General features: G+C 43.5%; 1 protein-coding gene across 1 annotated transcript in view; it reads left to right on the top strand.

The window, feature by feature from the left end:
* The first annotated feature begins 15,110 nt into the window (after positions 1-15,110).
* The window catches only part of XIAP (X-linked inhibitor of apoptosis), an 86,676-nt gene continuing 80,432 nt past the window's right edge, over positions 15,111-21,354 (top strand). The window contains exon 1 of the mRNA XM_073599430.1: positions 15,111-15,129. The gene's annotated coding sequence lies outside the window, so the exon portion shown is untranslated. The remainder of the gene's footprint in view (positions 15,130-21,354) is intronic.

The raw sequence follows: 21,354 nt of genomic DNA, 5'->3' as shown, positions 1-21,354 counted from the left end.
GGCCACTTGACTGGACTTGCCCCCCAGGCCTAAGGCTGCCAGCCCTGGACTATACATTTTATGTTTTTGGATGTTGCACATGAATTACCTATTTTTTAGATTTTTTTTATTCACGAATTGGGACTTATTATTTGTTTATAGAATTTGAATATTGTTTTTTCAACACACTAATTTGGTGTATTTTTTATGAAATGTAAATTTGCATTTATTTCACATTTTTGCACTTTATGAATTGAGATTTGCATCATAATTTATATTAAAATTTTATGCACATGAAGTACTGTATATTTTCTATTGTGTTGTAATAATTTAGCACCACACTATTTGATTTATTTCTGCACTAATTTGGTATCACAGATTTTAGTGTAGGCTGCTTTTATGTGTAAAAAACTTCCCAAGCGCAGTATTAATTTTTGTTTTTATATTTTTCGGGTTTAGGCAGTGTTTAAACTGGCAACATTGTAATTTTCCCACAGCAAATAGAAAGAATAGAAAGGTACAGACTTCAATATGCATTATGCAGAACAAATCTGGAGATCCTCAGAGGTAAATCTAAAGGTCCTCATTAGACTTACACACAAGCAACATGTAGTACTGAGGGTAAGCTGAAGAAATAGAACAAGCAGGCTTAGCAGTCAAATGTGACAAATGCAGGGAACAAAGGCAAGCAGTTCATCAAGAGATTGTCAAGCCCTCCATTCAATGCTGCTGAGTCACTGAAATAAAGCATTTCCTAAAGTAGTCACAAAAGACCATCGCTCATGATATGTACAACGAGGCTTAGTCAAGGGCATGGTAGACTGTTTATCAGGTCAGCTCAACAATAATAAGCAAGCAATGTACTTCTAAAGCACACTGGCCCTTTCCAGGATGGACAGACATGCAGGTATACATGTAAGTATTGGGATTGGGCTATGCGGTAAAAAAAAAAAAAAATCCATGGCAGTTGATAATGTCAATATATGCAAAATAATTCTGCGCTGCTCACAAGAGAGACAAAAAAAGCAGCTAACACAACCAACAAAGTGTATATGGAAAGAAACAACAAAAAGTGTAGCGCTAAACCATATCATAAATGACAATAGATTGGTAGGTATACAGTGAAGGGGATCACCTATGCAAAGACCTATTCATAGGTAGGAAGTCCTGATATAGATGTTATGACTAAAAGGTAACAATATTTAGTCCTTATGTAGACATATTATAAACAGGTAATTCCAGTGTCCCAAAAAAAGGCAAATCAGCTCACTACCACCGGGAGAAGAAAAGGCTTACCAGATGTGGTGGACCCGACAGGGCATACGCCGAATTGGGTCAGATAAGGCTTGGGTGGTAAGTGGCTGTGGGTGTCTGTGATCTCACGGATGGCTGGATTCCTCCAACTGGCACCCGGGTCCTGGAAGGTGTGGGGAGTCCCAAGAATGTAGATGATTCTATGGATCCTAGGAGGGGTGAGGTGTTCCGTGGATGGATCCCTGATCAAGGATACTTCAAGTGTTTACCAACCATGTTTCAGAAGATGGAGAGTCAGTTCCTAAGATAGATGAATCGATTGGTCAGAGGAGCTCCTGGATGTGGAAGGTTGATGGTAGATGAATATGGATGTCCCTCAAAGATAGACGACCTGGATGAAGATCTGTTTGGTATGTATATCCGATATACATACCAAACAGATCTTCATCCAGGTCGTCTATCTTTGAGGGACATCCATATTCATCTACCATCAACCTTCCACATCCAGGAGCTCCTCTGACCAATCGATTCATCTATCTTAGGTACTGACTCTCCATCTTCCGAAACATGGTTGGTAAACACTTGAAGTATCCTTGATCAGGGATCCATCCACGGAACACCTCACCCCTCCTAGGATCCATAGAATCATCTACATTCTTGGGACTCCCCACACATTCCAGGACCCGGGTGCCAGTTGGAGGAATCCAGCCATCCGTGAGATCACAGACACCCACAGCCAATTACCACCCAAGCCTTATCTGACCCAATTCGGCGTATGCCCTGTCGGGTCCACCACATCTGGTAAGCCTTTTCTTCTCCCGGTGGTAGTGAGCTGATTTGCCTTTTTTTGGGACACTGGAATTACCTGCTTATAATATGTCTACATAAGGACTAAATATTGTTACCTTTTAGTCATAACATCTATATCAGGACTTCCTACCTATGAATAGGTCTTTGCATAGGTGATCCCCTTCACTGTATACCTACCAATCTATTGTCAGTTGATAATGTCATTCAGTTTAACATCTGTGTGCCTCTATACCTGTTTGAATCTGTATGCTTTAGTGTAGATGCTTATACTTCACACCAGGTGGGTAAACATCACCTTTCCAGCATGGGGCCTACACTTCTTCTGCTAGGTAGATGAAAACCCTCATCCCCAGTGACCTCCTTGATGAGGATCCAGTGCAGTTCCGAAGAGATGTTGACCTTTGAAGGGGTTACATAGAGGATTTTTTCAGGGCTGGTGCAAGGATTTTTGACACCCTAGACGAAACCTCATTTTGCGGCCCCCCTTGGCTCCACCCCCTTTGCCCTGCCCCTGTACACCCCACCTTTTTAATGAAGCGCCCATCAAATGCAGCCCACCAGCTCCCATCAAATGCAGCCTCACCAGCGCCCATCAAATGCAGCCTCACCAGCGACCATCAAATGCAGCCTCACCAGCGCCCATCAATGCAGCCTACCAGCGCCCATCAAATGCAGCCCCCCAGTGCCCATCAAATGCAGCCTCACCAGCGCCCATCAAATGCAGTGTCATCAGCGCCCATCAAATGCAGCCTACCAGCGCCCATCAAATGCAGCACACCAGCGCCCATCAAATGCAGCCCACCAGCGCCCATCAAATGCAGCCTACCAGCGCCCATAAATGCAGCCTACCAGTGCCCATCAATGAATGTTTGCTTGTTTCTATTCATTCAGGAGTCGGGACACAGACATAGTCCTCTGCCGCCACTGCACCTCTGACACTATGTGTAAACGGAGCGGCGGCTGCCTGCTGATGCTTAGTTGCTTGCTGCAGAGAGAAGAAAGTAGAAACACCAGTGGCCGGGCGCCCTATGCAGCAGTGCGCCCTAGTCGGCTGCCTAGTTTGCCTAGTGGTAGCACCGGCCCTGATGTTTTTCCAAGCTTGCTCCACATTCTAAAGAATTCTCTTTATGTTCACACTTGCGTGTTTGGTAAAATACATTGTATGGGTGTGGGCGGGGATTACTGCACCAGAGTTTGGAACCAGAAGTGAGCTCTTGCTAGTGCCACCAGAGTTAACACACTGATGCAGAGTTAAGGCGGCACTCCAACTTAAAAGCGAGGCTCCTTTATGAGAACACAGTTAACTCTTTGTAATCCATGGTCACCTTGATAACAGTTCACATTGTTCCTATGGACACATTGCCTCTTTATGCTTCAGAGCACTTCTCTCACTTAAAGAGGGACTGCAGTCTGCTAACACAATTTGTAATAAAAACATTTTTGCCATTCTGAAGCTTTCCTCCAACCACTTTGCATATTTTATATATACTGTGATTCTATTCTTGCAAAATATGCTGCAGAAATCTCCCTCCATCAAGTCTGGCTGCAGCCATTTTAATTGTGGGCAGCTGAAGCTGCTGCCTGTTCACTTCCTGGATTTACACAGACACACAGAGGCACACCTTCAGCTCTGCAGCCCTGCAGCTCTGATTGGCCTTTGTTAGGTGCTTCGTCTTCTCCTTGTGGCCTAGGCTCTTGGAGATGGCTCAGTGGAGGTCCTCGCCGGCGGTTAATCAATTACACATACACACACTAGGTATGCTGAAATGATTACAATTCTTTATTACAGGATTCGCTGTTTTATGCTGTCTTTACAAGACTCTGCCCCAATTTGGGGGCCAATCAAAATGATACACATAAATGTTCATTAGCATATTATTCGGTAATTTCTTAATCTTGTGATTTTGGTAATGTCTTCATCTTGTGATCTTAAATATCAAAATGTTGACCCCTTTAGTTCAAGTTAATAGGTCATTGATTCCTTACTTTCTGTCATCGTCTTTTGACCACGAGATAGCCAACCACAACTTCCTAAAAAAAAACTAATTTTAGCTGCTGTTGGCCTTCTCATACCCAGCAACAGTGTACAGAGATAAAAACCACAGACAGATGTTTCCTAAGATGAAAGCATCAGACAGGGATAGACAGACAGGGTGAGATAATTCAGTCATTAAGTAATACTTGTCATAAGATTCAGTCTGTCATATTCACTAAAATATACCAAGATATTTCTCTAATCATATACCAAGATATTTCTCTAATCATTAAGCAAATAAGCAAAACCTGAACATATATCCTCAGGGTAAAATCAATAATCAATCATAATGCAATGTATTATGGAATCTCCTTACAATCCTCCCTTTGACCATTCGATATCATCGAAATGGTCATTCTACCTTTTCGTCACGCCTTAAGGATTCATATCCCTCGGCTACCTTTTTGTCACGCCTTAAGGATTCATATCCCTCGGCCTCTTTTCCCTGGTTCTCGTACCATACCGTGGGATCTCTGGAAATGGAAGTCAGCTTCATGGTTTCGGAATGTGCTTCGCTACCCTTTTTGCAGAGGCATTTGAGTAACATGAAGCATGCATACAAGAACAATAGGGGGAGTTTCATTCAAGAAAGGAGTGATGTTTAAGGGAATGGCCATCAATGGGATTCTGGCTGTACTGGGGTGGAGTTTGCTACATATCCAACATTTCTCAAAACCAGACTTCTGTGCATAACTGTACTTAAACTTCAACAACAACATCTTGTCAGTGAAACCTGAAGGGGGTTCAGTGGGGGATATACTTCTTTTATATTTTATACTAGATGTATTGGCACTTCTGGTACCATCTGTCTGTGCATTTCCACATATCCCTTCTAGTGACCCTAAATCTTCTGGATGGTACACACAATTTGTTATTAACCAAGTAGGTATGAATACTATCAGAATCAGACATGTCCAGAAGCATAATGTTTTTCCTGACACAAAGGTAGAAATCATTTTGTCAGGTACTGTGTACAAAGTTCTGTTACTCGTTTCTTCCTGTTGGTGGGGGATTCGTCTCGTCGGTCCGAGAGATTTGTTTTATGCCTTCTTGAATGTCCTTCAAATCTGGTCGCTGTTCCTGGTCAGAGGAGTCTTGGGGTGCTGGAGGAGGGTCAGGGGTCTGGGGTTGCTGTGGACACTTCTTTAACCGGCTGGCGTGGATCCAGGTGTTTCCTAGATCGGTCAGTACAGCAGTTCTGGAAACCTTCTCTATTTTCCAAGGTCCAGAGAAAATGGGTCCAACATTCTTTTTGTGCGCCAGTTGTTTCACCAGTACTCTGTCTCCTGGGATGAAGGGATGAGTAGGTTCTGTTGAAAGAGGAGAAAAGGTGACAGAGACTTGTTCGTTCATATCCTGTAGCATACTTACCAGATTTTTCACGTACATTTCCTGTTGAGAATAGATGTTAATGTCAGTGTTTTGATCTAAGAGGGGCAGCTCTATGTTTGCAGGAACTCCCATCAAAATCTCAAAGGGCGAGAGTTTTGTTCTAGCATGTGGTGTTGTTCTAATCTGAAATAGGACAGAAGGAAGGTAATCCAACCATCCTTTCATGGTGCCCCCCGTGGCCTTTTTTAACTTGTCTTTAATGTTCCTGTTCATTCTTTCCACTACCCCTGCACTTTGTGGGTGGTAAGGGATGTGCAGTTTCCACTGTAAGCCTAGTAGTTTAGCTAAAGTCTGTGTAACAGAGGAGCTGAAGGCAGGCCCTCTGTCTGACCATATGGCCGTTGGTATTCCGAACCTACAAACCCAATGGTTCAGTATGCATTTGGCAGCAATTTTAGCAGTCTCACCTGTACATGGAATACCTTCAACCCAACCTGACCATTTGCATACGATCACGCAAAGGTATTTCAAATTGCCTTTTTGTTTGGGCATGTGTGTGAAGTCTATTTGCAAATCTGTTAGGGGACCCAGGGGTGGGGGCAGGTGGCCATGTAATCCATGATTTTTCCCTTGGACATTGTTTTGTGCACAGGTCAGACAACTGCTGGTGAGGAGTTTTGCCTGTTTACTTAAGTTGTTTGTGCAGAAAGACTTTGTGTATATGTTTGTTAGGGCGGTGGTACCTATATGTCCTGGACCATGGAGATAGGAAAGTATGAGAACACTGCTTGATTCTGGTATGCCCAATATCTTCCCCTCTTTTGACCAAAGACCTTCTTGGTCCTTGGTCAAGCCATCCTTGACCCAAAAAGAAACATCCTCCTCTGTAGCTAATCCCTGTATTTGTGCCACAATGGTTTTGAAGTTGGGTGATGTAAAATGTTCTTTGAAGAACATTGTTGTGGGGGCTGGCTGACCAATGTATAGGGCAGCGGCTTTTTTTGCTTCTCTGTCTGCCAGAGCGTTTCCTTTGGAAACTCTGCTGTTATCTGATGAATGTGCCTTTACTTTGATGACCGCTATCCTCTTTGGGAGAAGAATCGCTTGCAGGAGTGCTTTAATTTGCGTAGAGTTAGCGATTGGCTTGTTGTCAGCGGTTTTAAATCCTCTATTCGCCCATATTACGCCATAGTCGTGCGTGACACCAAAAGCGTACCTACTATCTGTGTAGATGTATACCTCCTCATCAGAGAAAAGTATGCAAGCTCTTGTGAGTGCCTCCAATTCTGCTACCTGTGCTGAGGAGGGTGGTAAGGCTTTTGCTTCCAACACCACATCAGGGAGTTGGACAATGGCGTACCCTGTCAGGAATGTTGCATCGGAGGGGCGAGAACAGCTGCCGTCTATGAAGACGTCCTGTACCCCTGGTAGGGGAATGTCAGTGAGATCTGGGCGAGGGCTGGTTATTGCTGCAACCTGTTCAACACAATTGTGCTTCTGATCAGGGTCTCGCGGTAACCTGAGCAAAGAGTGCAAAAGACGGATAGTGAGATTACTTGGTGGTGCGTGTTTGAGAGTGAGGTTATCAGTATTCAGAAGTGTGATCTCATACCCACTAAGCCTTTGTGCTGTCATATGCTGCGTGTTCATGTTTTGCAGGAGGTGAGTTACTGAATGAGTAGTGTAGAGAGTCAATTCATGGCCTAATACTGATTTGTTAGCCTCTTGAACTGCCATAGCACAAGCAGCAAGGTTTTGTAGACAAGATGGCATCCCTTGTACTTGGGTAGGCAACTTTTTTGAGAGATAGGAGACTGGTCGGTACCCGGTTCCATGTTGCTGTGTCAAAACCGCAGCAAAAGAATTTCCCGATACCACACAGTATAATTGAAAGGGCTTGCCATATTCTACCAATCCCAGGGCGGGGGCCTGAGTCAGACTTTTTAACAAGGCCTGAAAAGCACAGAGCCTTTCTGTTGTCCAATCTACTGTCTTTGGGGCGGTGGACAAGGTAGCCTCCCTCAGAATGCCATCATAATATGAACAATCTGGGATCCATTGGCGGCAATATACGATTGCGCCCAAGAATGAGAGCAAAGTTGCTTTGTCTCTTGGAGGACTGAGAGCCTGCAGGGCTGCGGCACGTTTGGGGGATACCAGCCTGGTTCCCTCCTTCAGAATGCATCCCAGGTATTCTACCTGACTTTGACACCATTGTATCTTCTTCCGCGATGCTAGGTGGCCAGACCTGGCCAGGTGATGTAACAGAGATGTGGAATCGACCGCACAATCTTCAGCAGATCGACTGCACAGGAGCAAGTCGTCCACATACTGTATTAGTACCGACCCGCGCTCAGCAGTCCATGACTTAATTGTCTCATTAAGGACCATGGAGAAGGCTGCTGGACTGTCCACATACCCCTGCGGTAATCTTGACCAGGTCAACTGTTTTCCCCTCCCCCATGAGAATGAAAACATGGGCAATACCCCTTCATCGATCGGGATGCTAAAAAATGCATTCGCCAGGTCTACTACTGTGTAGCAAAGGGAATCAGCAGGTATTTTCAAAAAGATGAAAGAAATATCTGCCACCAAAGGTGGCAGAGGTATAACCTGCTTGTTCACGGCCCTTAGGTCCTGTACAAGCCTCCATTCCCCATTTGCCTTTTTCACAGGGTAGATTGGTGTATTCCAGGGGCTTATAATGTGTTTCAGAATCCCTTTTGCTATGTAATCATTGATTAATGGTGTGATGCCTTCAATTTTTTCAAGTGGCAGGGGGTATTGCTTGTGATATTGTACTACAGCGTCTGGACGCATTTGTGGTGTGTAAGGTGTACAGTTAATAAAACCCACACTCCCTTTGTTGTCTGCCCATATGGCATGTGTTTCTAGAGTGGGTGGCAATGATGCAAAGAGTCCCCTGAAAGTGTGTCTCTTTGGAGCATGTAAATCACAGAACGGTGAGCTGGCAGTGAGGGAGCCCCCTCTGTCAAATTTAATGGTGATATTCAGTTTTGAGAGTAGGTCCCTCCCCATTAAAGATACTGGACAATCCACAAGGACAGCAAAACTCTGAGTGCACAGTTCCTGCCCTTCTGGAGTGGCCACAGGCAATGGTGGAGTGATGGGGTGGGTAATTGATGTCCCATTTATACCAATAGAGTTTCCCTCAGTGCAGTGCGGTGTGTCATATATGGCATCATTCAAACTACTGAATGTAGCCCCTGAATCCAAAAGTAGACATATCAGGTGATTGTCTACCCGCAATAGTACCTGCGTAAGACTTTTCCATGATGGATTGTAACACACAAGGCTGAGGGACGGGACGTACTCTTGGCATCCCTATTGTGGCGTCCGCCGAGCGGATGGCCACTGCATCGGAATGCGTGGGGGTGGCCTGTTAGGCTGAGGCTGGTATTGGGGTTGTGGTTGGGGTGGTTGGGGTTGTGGTGGGTGAGGATACCTGATATCCTGAAGGCGACGGGGGGTGGTGTTAAGATTCCTACCCCTTCCTCTTTGGGCGTTTGTTCTAATTCTGTAGGGACATTGGGACTTCCAGTGCCCCAGTTCCCCACAGTTAAAGCACCCCTGGTCTGGTGGGTAACCCTGATCTGGGGGATAAGATTGCATTGGTGGATAAGGTTGCATTGTCATTATGTGGGTGGGCGGAGTCTCACCAGTTGGCAGAGTCTGGGTTGGTGTCAGGGAGGGAAAAATGCCACCCTTCTGCTCAAATACCCCTGATGTTTCTCGTGACCTAGCATCCTTCATAAATTCATCTGGGGGTTGTTCTGCCCACTTTGGATTAGTGAATTTAAGCAACTGTGTCACCTTTGTATCGCCACCAGCCATAATGGTGGTGGTGAACAATTGGGGGTTGGCGTTATCTACTGCTTTCCACAGACCATATACCCGGGTACAAAATTCATAGAACTTTTCCTTCGGTCCCTGTTTTGCTAGGACAAGTTCCTGAAGTGCAGATGAACCCTTGTATATAGTAGACCAATGATTCCCCATACCTTTCCAAAAAGATACCCAATCTTTATCTTCTTCTATGTGGGCTGTCCATAAGGCATCTACGGGATGCCCTTCTGGGCTGTCAGGGTCAACTATACTAAGGATCCCTGCTATATCTTCTTTATCCAGGCTTGTCCCTGCACTGTATTTTGCAAGGAAAGCTCCAGCCTCCCTAGGGCTTTTCTTTGGGCTGGGGCATAACTCCTTTATTTTTGACAGTGTGCCTAGGGGTAGGGGAATATGGACTACCGTCTCCCCTATATGCATGAGTGGTGCTTTAAAGGTGGCACCTAGACTTTCCTGTTCCATGTCTATTTCTCTTTCCTCAGTAGAGGATTCACCCTGCTCCCTTTCCTCCTGTGGGGGTTTCTGGCTTATGGCCGGTTTAGTTTGGCTTCTGAGTGTGGTGGATGGCTGTGAAATTATCTTTTCCTTGGCCTCCTTAATCCTTCTTGCCTCTTTCTCTAGTTTCCTCTCGTACGCCTCTAAATCTTCCCTTTTCCTTTGTATCCTTTCTTCCTCTTCCTGCTGTCTTTTATTAAATTCTTTCTGTTTCTCCTCCCATTCCTTTTCCTTGGGGCTTAACTTCCTGACTCCTTCCTCTTCTCCCTTTTCCAGGGACATTCCATCCCTTTCTTCCTTTTCCAACTTCCTAATCCTCTCTTCTTCTCTCCTACGTATACCTTCTGCCCGGACTTCCTCTTCCCTGTTTCTACTTTCGTTTTCCCATCGTGTAACCTGTACCTGATCAGCTGCACCATATACCATGGTAGCCAATACTGCTGGATCCAGAGATGGATACAGCTGAAGACATGGACCCAATGTTCCATCCTCCTGTTTAACCATCACATAAGGGGGGGGTGCTTCGGGTTGCTGTGATAGGGCGGGTGAGTTTACAGGTTTTGGTGTAAGGGCTTTAGTTACATACTTTGTTTTATACTTGGCTAAGCATTTGTTCCATGTTTTGTAACAATCTTTCATGTATTGGGTGTCTTCCCATTTCCCAGGTGGGTAAGAGTGCTTGTGCACCTGACACACCTTGCTCACTTCCTTCCACTCGTCCTCAGAACAGGGTCCCACTGGCCCTGGGTCATGTATCCCCAGCTGTTGGCACCTCTCTCTGACCTGTGTCCAAAACGGTTCTACCTGTGGCCCCGGTAGTGTGTTTTTAACATACTCATAGGGAGATGGATTGGCCATGGTCTGGGTTGCTGCAGAATTCCCCATCTAACAACCTTGGTAGTGTGTGTCTAGTACAGGGACAGAGATGAAAGCAACCTGTTTGTGCTATAATCTGTTCCCTGACTTGGGAATAAGTCCCCTCGTCTGTTATCGCTGTGGGGCTGATATAGCTATGAAGGTTAACCCTCAGTACTCGGTATAGGAAACCCCTCCTTGTGGTAGGATATACTCCCCTTGCACCAAGTCGGTATGAGAACCCGGTTGGTCTAGTGGTGAGCAGGATCCACGTCCTGTCAACACTAAGGAACAGTAAACCAAAGGTGCAATGTGGGCAGGCGGGCGCTATCTCACTACAGTCAGGCTCCTGTCTTAGGTCGTTCATTTAGTGCATATATGTGTAATACAATATCTTAACAAAAAAATCCTCTAAATCAATACAGTACTTTACATTCAGTTGTCATACACATATATCATACACTTATCTCTAATTCTCTAATTCTCTATACACTCTAAATACTTACGGTGGTACCTAAAAGAAAAACAAGCAAAATCTTATATATACAGTGGCAAAATAAAGTTACATTATATGAACATGTTATAATAAGTATAATAAGTGCACTTTTCAATATTTTCCCCAAAAATTGGGCGTCCACTCAGCCACTCCTTATACTACGGGCGTATTCTATACTTCCCGAGTTTTAAACACACATATATCTACTCAACACAGTCAGACCAACCTAGTCAGACTATAAAAAACCAAAAAACCTGCGAGCCCTTTAACCCTCCAAGGGGCCAGCCTAGCCCGTTGCGAAGGCACAGTTATGTAAGTGGGTGGACATACAAGGTTATTTGAACAAGGCAAGCATCAACACCAGTTACCAAAAATAGGTAAAAAGGAGTTAAAAATGACTTACCTGTTCAAAACACCCCACTTCTGGTACCAAAACTGTTAGGTGCTTCGTCTTCTCCTTGTGGCCTAGGCTCTTGGAGATGGCTCAGTGGAGGTCCTCGCCGGCGGTTAATCAATTACACATACACACACTAGGTATGCTGAAATGATTACAATTCTTTATTACAGGATTCGCTGTTTTATGCTGTCTTTACAAGACTCTGCCCCAATTTGGGGGCCAATCAAAATGATACACATAAATGTTCATTAGCATATTATTCGGTAATTTCTTAATCTTGTGATTTTGGTAATGTCTTCATCTTGTGATCTTAAATATCAAAATGTTGACCCCTTTAGTTCAAGTTAATAGGTCATTGATTCCTTACTTTCTGTCATCGTCTTTTGACCACGAGATAGCCAACCACAACTTCCTAAAAAAAAACTAATTTTAGCTGCTGTTGGCCTTCTCATACCCAGCAACAGTGTACAGAGATAAAAACCACAGACAGATGTTTCCTAAGATGAAAGCATCAGACAGGGATAGACAGACAGGGTGAGATAATTCAGTCATTAAGTAATACTTGTCATAAGATTCAGTCTGTCATATTCACTAAAATATACCAAGATATTTCTCTAATCATATACCAAGATATTTCTCTAATCATTAAGCAAATAAGCAAAACCTGAACATATATCCTCAGGGTAAAATCAATAATCAATCATAATGCAATGTATTATGGAATCTCCTTACAGCCTTCTTATGACTTATCCCCCCTCCCTTTTTGGCAAATTCTCACGAGAGTGAGAGAGAGAGCTGTGCATGATGTCATAAGCCTAGGCTAATGACCAGACAAGAAACTGGAAGTGGGCTGTATGACTCCCAGGCTAGGTCCCTAGGATGCCCCATGCTGTGAGGTCAGTCCTAGTATGTGGGGAACCGGCCACTAGGGAAGGAGCCTAAGCACTAAGCTCCTTCGCTACCAGGGCCTCTGCCACCCTTGCCACATCACCTACTTCCCTGCTGGCTGTCTGATTATGCACATGACACTAGTACTGTACTAATTAACAACAGCAATATAGCCTCCTCCCAATAGCTTCTCTGTTCATTGGACATTTGTACAGCATCTTCACTCCTCTTGTCCCCTTCTCAAGCCCTGTTCTTTGGGAAATGTCATGGATGCTGCCCTCAAGTGACTTCATGCCAGGCAAACTGAAAACAAAGTTCTTTTACTGAATTTGTTAAAAATGTCAAATTACCAGAACTCAAAGACATCTTCCATACACATTACTGTACATGATCTTCTAAGTGCCCTTTAATTGTTCCCCTGGTGGTCTCTTTTGCCTCATGAGGTAGTCATACCTTAAAGCGGGGGTCCACCTATCTATCGTTTTTTTTTTTTTTGGAGTTCATTCACAAACTTTTCTTCTCATGATTATCTACTCACATGTTCTGTGTAATAAGTCCGCCTGTGTCCGATTTCGTTGTAAAGAATAACTTATAAAATTCACTGAAGGCGGTTTCCATCTTCATTGTGGGCATTTGAAGCCCACAAGCATGTATTTCCTGGATGCTGTGAATGCTGTGCTCCCAGCATTCACCGAGATGTTGTGATGATGCTGTTGCACAATGCATGCTGGGAAGCCTGAGACTAGCTCCCAGGGGACTGTGGGAGGTCTGGGAGAGGCTAGAAACACGCCTACTCCCATGGGAGGAAAACCAGGAAGTGCTAAGAAGATTAGAAAAAAAAAGGTAATTACGGCGATTTAAATTTTTTTTACACAGCATGTCAGCATCTAGGCAAGGAAGAGAATGCATAGAGATAATGTTCAAAATTTGGGTGGGACCCCGCTTTAAACAGGTGAGAAAGTCTTTTATTCCATTTTTCCAGCAGCATAAGTGCATACCCTTGTGGGTGGTTAAGCAGCAAATTGACAATTACATTCTCAGCAGTACTCTCCTTCTCCTCACATGCTAAAAGCAAACAAGAATGACCTTTTATCTAGTGGCAATTCCCCCATTTTATCTGTTTTGTCCAGAAGAGGGTGGTACTTCCCAAAAAGATGGGAAAACCTGGCCGGCAGCGTTAACCCTTACCACTCAGACAGCGCCATCTCTCCTGGGCAATATTAACTAAGTAGTGCAATCAGCGCTTTTTTTCAGCGGGAACGCAGTTCCGGCACCTCCACCACTGAATGTATGTAGTGGCAAGGGGTGTTGGGGGTGTGCTGGAGGTTCTATTGATGCTCGCTGCTGGGGAATCAATTGTTGCTGGAGGATATTTATTTTTGCAGGGGGGGTCTATTGTTGCTGGGGAAGGATCTATTGCTGCTGGGGGTGGGTCTAATGTTGCTGGGGAGAACCAGTCATTGCTGGGAGGGATCTACTGTTGAGACAGGGGTCTATTGTTGGTGGCTGCTGGAGGGTCTATTGATGCTGGCTGTTGAGAGTCTATCATTGCTGGGGTGTATTCATTGTTGCTAGCTACAGGGAATCCATTTTACTGTCTTTCTTGTTGTCATTAAAAAATTCCATACAAATTACTTTACTGGGGTGGGGGTGGAACCAAGGAACAGTGCTCAGAGGTTAGTATGGGGCAGGGACAAGGGGTGAGTCGGAAGAGATGAGTTCCTGCACCTATCCTCTGGGGAAAAAAAGCCCTGAGTGCAATTAACAGAGTATTTTTAATAGAAAATACAATTCCACCAAAAAGATAATTAACACAGGCAACACAGCAGTAGTGTATTAGTCACCTGCTTACACTCCACCCCTCCATATGGTTGATCAATCTCAAATAGTAAAAACATAAACGGAACTTGGACATGATTACCCACACAGGTATGCACAAAATCTTGTCAAACACTTTGGCAACTATAGATTTTCTTTGACATACAGTAACAGAATAATTAATAGCATTCAGTTTTGAAGACATTGGCTCAAACATAATACACAGCATCAGGGAAGCTGATGCAATTGTCCATCAATAGGTGCTTTCTACCAGTTTGGTGCACCTCTAGACAATCATGAAAAGGCTTAACCAACTCTACCCTGTCCATATAGATATGTCGCCCAATGGCCAGTTCTTTATAAATCCATTGAAACTCAGCCACTATGTGTTTATTGTGGTTCCTCCAGTCTTGGAAGGGTGTCGGAATCCGAAGGTATTCCCATATGGCCTGACTGTAAAGTCAGGGGTGCTCAGCCTCTATTCAGAGAAACAAGTCCTCTGGTACAAAGGAGAATTCCAACCCATTTTGCGCCTTTACATATTTATTCATTTAGCACTGCAAGCAAGCAAACTGTGTCAGACAGCTGAGCCGACTGCCAGTCCAGGCATCTGGGTGGATCCCAACATTAAAGTCAGGATCCCTGCAGAGCCTGGACTGGCTAAGTGACTTCAGGAGAAGTACATTAGGGCCAAAAGAGCTTTGGCCCTACTTCTCCTTTAAGCATTTCATTTTTTGATTCAACAATTCAGCTTTGAATGCTAAGCAGGTTGCTGACCAAAGAAACAGGGAGATGACATAGGAAACAGTAATGATTAACCAGGAAAGATCAAAGGTATAATCCGGACTAGTAATGTGTGTATATCGCCCAAGAAAAACTGACCAAAATGACAAATCCTAAAAGGTAAATAAAATTGTAAATAAATACTGTATATAAAATTAAAAATATACAGAATATATTTCAACAATGTATTAGGCTGTTTACCTGGAGTTTTACTTTAATTTATAAACCCAGATCTATAGCTTACATAATGAATTCCAATAGATAAAACATTTGTTTATTGTTTTATACAGTTGCCATTATAAACATCAGTCCTCCATGCTTTTATAATCCTTTTGTATATATTCTGTTCAATTTTATATAATATTAATAATAAATATTTTTAGATAATAGTTATATAAACTATTTTGTATTGTCAGAAGTATCTTGCTATGTTTGGGTTGTAATGTTATTGATTCGTGCATTGACTATTAAGATATACTGTATTTTTCAATTTACAGAGCAGAAATTCCCAACACAAGTCAGTTATAAAGAAAGAATTTGGATAATTGCACTAGAACACCTGAAAATTATTTAATTTTTTGAAAAGTGAACTAAATCATGCATTTGCATATTTTCTTGGAGGTTATCATTAAAGTTGGCCTATCATTAAACACACACACCAGCATTAGAACCCTTCTCAACAACACAAAAATATATATTAACAAAAATGGGGAATTAGAAAAACTGGTTACAGCTGCTCTCTTTAGCTTCTGCCCTGTGGTGCTGAACTGGTTAACAGCTGTATCAGTGAGAGGAGGGAGCTTCTGAGGAGGAAGAGTTCAACAGACTGAGTAAGGAAGCACTGCACTGTGGGAACTGTATTCCAGAGGAGAGACACTCTAATTTGTAATCAAGAGCTTTTAACCTACATTCCCCAGAGAGAGAGATTGCCAGGAGGAGGGAAAAGACCTGCATTTTTCGACTGCTGTCTGAGCAGGATCCAGAGTGCTGAATTTGGGAGTTGCCGACAGCCAGAACCACCTGGCTGCAGAGCAGAGAGTGGATTGATGGCTGTGTGTGCTGGACCCTGAGCTGCAATATCACTGGAACTGGTGAGCTGCTGCTGTGGGGATTTGCTATCTGCTGCTAGATAGACTGAGCCCCTTGGGAGCTGACCATGCAGCCATCTAGTAGCCTTATTGCTGCCTACAGGCTTGACTGGGTCTATTCTCATGTGTACCAATGATACAACTGGGCCCCAATGCTAGCTGGCTCAAGCGTTAAGACTAAAGACTGCCCCTTTACAGCTACTACACAGAGACCTTTACCTATTGCTTATGCTAAGAGGTATCGCTCAGGGGACATTACACCATATCCTAGCTGTTCTCCTAGAGTGCACTTTAGACTAGTTATAGTATTATTATTCACATTGCAGTTAATGCTGTTTATTGCTGACTTATGTGTTGATTCCAGTCCAGTTGTACAGAACTCTATTCTAAGTTACTTTGACATAGTAATCTTACTGTCTTGTCTCCTGGCAGTTTGGAACTGTCAGAGCTTTTTCCTGCTGGTATTATGTCATCTTTTGGGCCGCAGTACTGGCATCCACCAGCGGATGGATCCTGGCAGTGTGGAGCAGGCTTTACTTTCTGCAATTAGGCATCACCTGACTTTGATAGCAGTTATAGTATAAAAACCCAGCAAGTGCACACACATCTTGCCCTGGTATTGTCCTTGTCCTGTTTATCTGTGATCCTGAACCTTGATTCCTATATCCTGAACCCTGAACCCTGAACCTGTTTGTTTCTGTTCCTGTATCCCTGGATCCTTGCCCTGCAGCCTGACTCCTTCCATCTTGTTCCCTGTCTGTTTACTCCTGGCCCCCCATCTGCTGATCTCCTGTTTATGACCCTGGCCTGGCTTGACTACGATTCTGGTACTCCCTTTTGCTATATATAAATATATATATATATAGATTTGTTCACTCTGTTTTGGTGGTGTGTTCACATTTATATGCATTTACTTTAGTAAACTTATTTACTTTCACCTGTTTATGTCTGATTCACTCTGTCGCAGTCACACAGTTCTGGTCACATCTGATTTATGACAACGTGACAATCCCTCTATTAGTTGAAGTTCAATTTGGCCTGAGCCAAGTGATATAAATCATAAAAGTTAGCACCATGACAGCCATGCATTTCAATGAGAAATTAGCCTTATATGCAGACGATGCTCATGTTTTTTTGGGGGATACTTCAAGCTCACTAGTAGAACTTATGAGACTTATCACCGAGTGTAAAGGACTATATTGAGTTGAATCTCAAACTACTATTGCTTAAATTTAGGGTTAAGTGTCGGAGCTGGTGTAAACTTCCATTGACAGTGATGGGTAGAGCGAATCTCATTAAAATGATCTGGACCCAGCAACTGCTTTATGTCTTTCAGAACACTCCTATTTGGATTACACAATATTGGTTTAAGAAGGTGGAGTCTCTTTCGGGAACTCATTTGGCAGAAAAAACAACCCCCCCGTATAAATTTACCTACTTTATTGCTACCTAAAGATGGGAGGGGGGCTTGCTATTCCACATGTAAAAAGCTATTTTCCAGCTACAGCATTTTTTTGCTTGGACGACAATGGCGGACAATGGCGGACAATGATCCTATACAAGGTCTGTTGTTATTGCCGTTATCTAAGGAATACCTATTAATATCCTTACTGGAGACAAGAAATTTGCTGGGAGATAAGGGATTCCCAACGGGAAAATTAATGGATAAAGTTTGGCAAGAGATTAAAAAGATCACTAAGGTTACAGGGTACACTGTTCATACCCCAATATGGAATAACCATAGTTATGAGGAATTGAGGAAACTGAAAGGGCTTGATTTTTGGGGAAAACAAGAGTTGAGATATATGAAGCAATTATTTCAGAATCTTACATTAAAAAAAACTTTAATATTTTATTGAGTTTTACAAGGTACAAGAAAATTCGTACATTGTCAGGAAAGAGGCAAGTACCAGTCTCGCCAATATCGCTGCCTTCCTTCGCACATGCGCGGTAGAGCGGCACTCCGGCGCATCCCTGGGCACAATACAGCAAAACAGCTAATGCGCGTGCGCAATTTGGCTAAACGGCTAATGTTTGTGTGCAATTCAGCGAAGCGGCTAATGCGCGTGCGCGATTCAGCGGAATGGCGAATGCGCGTACGCAATAGTGCGCACAACATGTGCCTCCCGCCGGCCTATAAAAGCCATTCTGTGCCATGACCTGATTGCTGGTTTGTCTTTCAACTCATAACCGAAAAAACTCTCTCCTGCGCTCGGGTATCTAGACCCTTAATGTGTGGTAAGGCCAGAATGCTTCAGTGGTGTCTGCCGTCTTGCAGCCCTCTTCAGAATAATGGGTATTCATGGGCTACAAAAAGAAAAGAAGGAAAAGAGGGCGCACCGACCTAGTGCATTACCACTGATAGCGTTTATTAAAAAAAGGTAAAACAGCAAATGAATACTCTCAAACGAGCATGAATGACAAGCATGAACAATAGCTGCAGGTGCGCAGTAACAGACATCAGAAAGAAACCAGGACCGGACATCAGGTGGATAAGGCAATGGCTGACGCGTTTCGGGGGAGAACCCCTTTTTTCAGAGCCTAAGCGGGTGGTGACTGCTCGCAAGTAAGAGCTCCTCTATATATGTGTATGCGTATGACTATGCATCCTAATCACCACCAGCACCAGCCCACAAAGGCCACTCCCACCTACACAGGAAGCACAGCCCTCCAAGATGATATATATTCTTTCCATGGATGTGTGGGGGATATCGCCATGGTGTTACTGTGGCGACATAGTGACACAAGGGAGGGCTTTTACATCTTGGAGGGCTGTGCTTCCTGTGTAGGTGGGAGTGGCCTTTGTGGGCTGGTGCTGGTGGTGATTGGGATGCATAGTCATACGCATACACATATATAGAGGAGCTCTTACCTGCGAGCAGTCACCACCCGCTTAGGCTCTGAAGAAAGGGGTTCTCCCCCGAAACGCGTCAGCCATTGCCTTATCCACCTGATGTCCAGTCCCGGTTTCTTTCTGATGTCTGTTACTGCACACCTGCAGCTATTGTTCATGCTTGTCATTCATGCTCGTTTGTGAGTATTCATTTGTTGTTTTACCTTTTTTTAATAAACGCTATCAGTGGTAATGCACTAGGTCGGTGCGCCCTCTTTTCCTTCTTTTCTTCTTGTCTTTCAACTCCCCGTATGTTTCCTGCTTGTATCCTGATTCTTGATTACCTGTTGTGACCTGGATTGACCTTAACCTGCTCTGATCTTTTCCTGCATCTGACCCTCGGCTTGCCTCTCGGACTTCTCCACTTGCTTCCTGTGTTTGACCCTCGGCCTGTCTACGGATATTGCTTCCTGTCTCCAGTGATTGACCCTCAGCCTGCTCCTGGACTTTGCTATTGTCTTCAGTGCTCGACCCCTGGCTTGCTCACAGACTTTGCTTCCAGTTACCTGTGTTTGACCCTCGGCCTGTTTACAGACTTTGCTATCAATCTTCAGTACTAAGTCATCAGCCTGCTGACAGACCTGCTAACAGTCCTTTGCACTAGACTGTTTTTGCCTAGAGACTTTTACTAGTCAATGGTGTTTGACCCCCGGCCTGTTGTTGGATCAGCTGTTCATCCTCCTTCTTGAGCTTCAGCATCTTCCAGTCCTGCACAGCTGTCTCCCTGCCGGAGACCTTCTTGCAAGATCTGCCCAGCCTGCTGGTGACTCATGCCTCTTTGTGCCCTTCACCCCCTGTACCATCTCCAGGAGTGGAGTGCACTTAGTCGCAAGAGGTTACCGCTCTCAGCATCTCAGCCTCGGTGAGTACGCTTATCTGACATACATTGATTACAAAAGCAGTAAAATAATTAAACATCATCAAGCAAAAGTGAGTTAATCAAGCTGAATCAATTAATATAATATATTACATTAAAAAAACTTTCAACCAACTATCGAATAAAATATTCCCAATCAAAGATTTTTTCAGTGTTTACAGCTTAGACATGCTATTCAGGTGCAGGCCCACTCTTCTGTTCTTAAACTCAGTAATTCTATAATAATTTCTTTATTGGATGTGAAGGTCCATAAACATGGTCTTACATCTTGCCTATATGGGGTCTTATATAATAGGCTTCAAGAATTGATAGATATTCCATCAAGGACCCAATGGCTACATGATTTGGGGCCAATATCAGATGAGCAATGGGCAATAGCACTATCTTCAATCCCCAGGGTATCCTTATCCACTACAAAAGATCAATACAATTATTTAATTTACATAGGTCTTACCACACATCTGAGAAGTTATTTAAATGAAAACGTAGGGAGGGTCTGTGAATCTAATACACGTGTTATGGAGATGTCCCAAACAAGAAAGCATGATAAAAGAAAAATACATTTTCTTACGTAGAGGTTGTCCCGGGAAATGCGAGAATATTTGGAAAAGGTGGTTGGAGGTTTTTGGGCCAGAAAGGGAAAGAGTTTAGAAAAGGATATTGAGAGGGGAGGTGGGATTTGGGAACATTTTTATATATTTTTTTGTATGTTTTTTTTTTTTTTGTGTGATTAATGTGTAATTATCATGTGTATATTATTTGCTTGTACTTGGGATGTATGTGTATATTGCTTGTTTTTGCTTTTTGCATATAAAAATAATTAAAATATACTGGATTGAAAAAAAAAAAAAAATTACATTACATTAATTGCCATGCAGAGTAGCCTCCAGGCACTGACCAATGAAATTTACATGGCCAGATTCACATTTTGGCCACCCTCAGCTTGTGTCCTTACCTCTACTATGTGCTGCGTAAAGGCTGCAATATAAAATGCCTTTCAGTGTCAGACAGAGCTATCGGTCATGGAGCAGAAGCAGAGTCTGTGCAGAGTGCACCTTTGTTGTTATTGCTGGTGTTGTATCTTGTTAAAACAATGGTAGTTAGGCAGAGAAGATGAAGGCATGGTGCCCCTCTATGTAGGGAACCTACAGGCACATGTCTATTCTACCAAACTGGACACTAACGCCAATCATACAGCACTACCAGGATGCAGCACTCGTGCATGTTATATAATCCCGCTCTGTGAGCATGTCTGTATACATTTTATGCGTCCCAGTGCTAAGAAGACATGTGCACACTGTAAAACTTTGCTTCTGATGAAAGGATTTGTCTGAAAAATAAATTTAGTTGTTGACTAAATCCATTTATACAGGTTTTGGATTTTGACTAAAAACTGAATACATTGCACATTGGTGAAGCTGTGGGAGATCAAGCACTGGCACTGCAGGTAGGGTTGCCACTTTTTGCTCAAGCCAGAGCCAAACACT

This window comes from Aquarana catesbeiana, linkage group LG09 (assembly GCF_042186555.1).
Source record: "Aquarana catesbeiana isolate 2022-GZ linkage group LG09, ASM4218655v1, whole genome shotgun sequence".
In the NCBI taxonomy this organism is placed as follows: domain Eukaryota; kingdom Metazoa; phylum Chordata; class Amphibia; order Anura; family Ranidae; genus Aquarana; species Aquarana catesbeiana.
The sequence above is the reverse complement of the archived record's forward strand: the minus strand, read 5'-3'. Positions and strand labels throughout refer to the sequence as shown.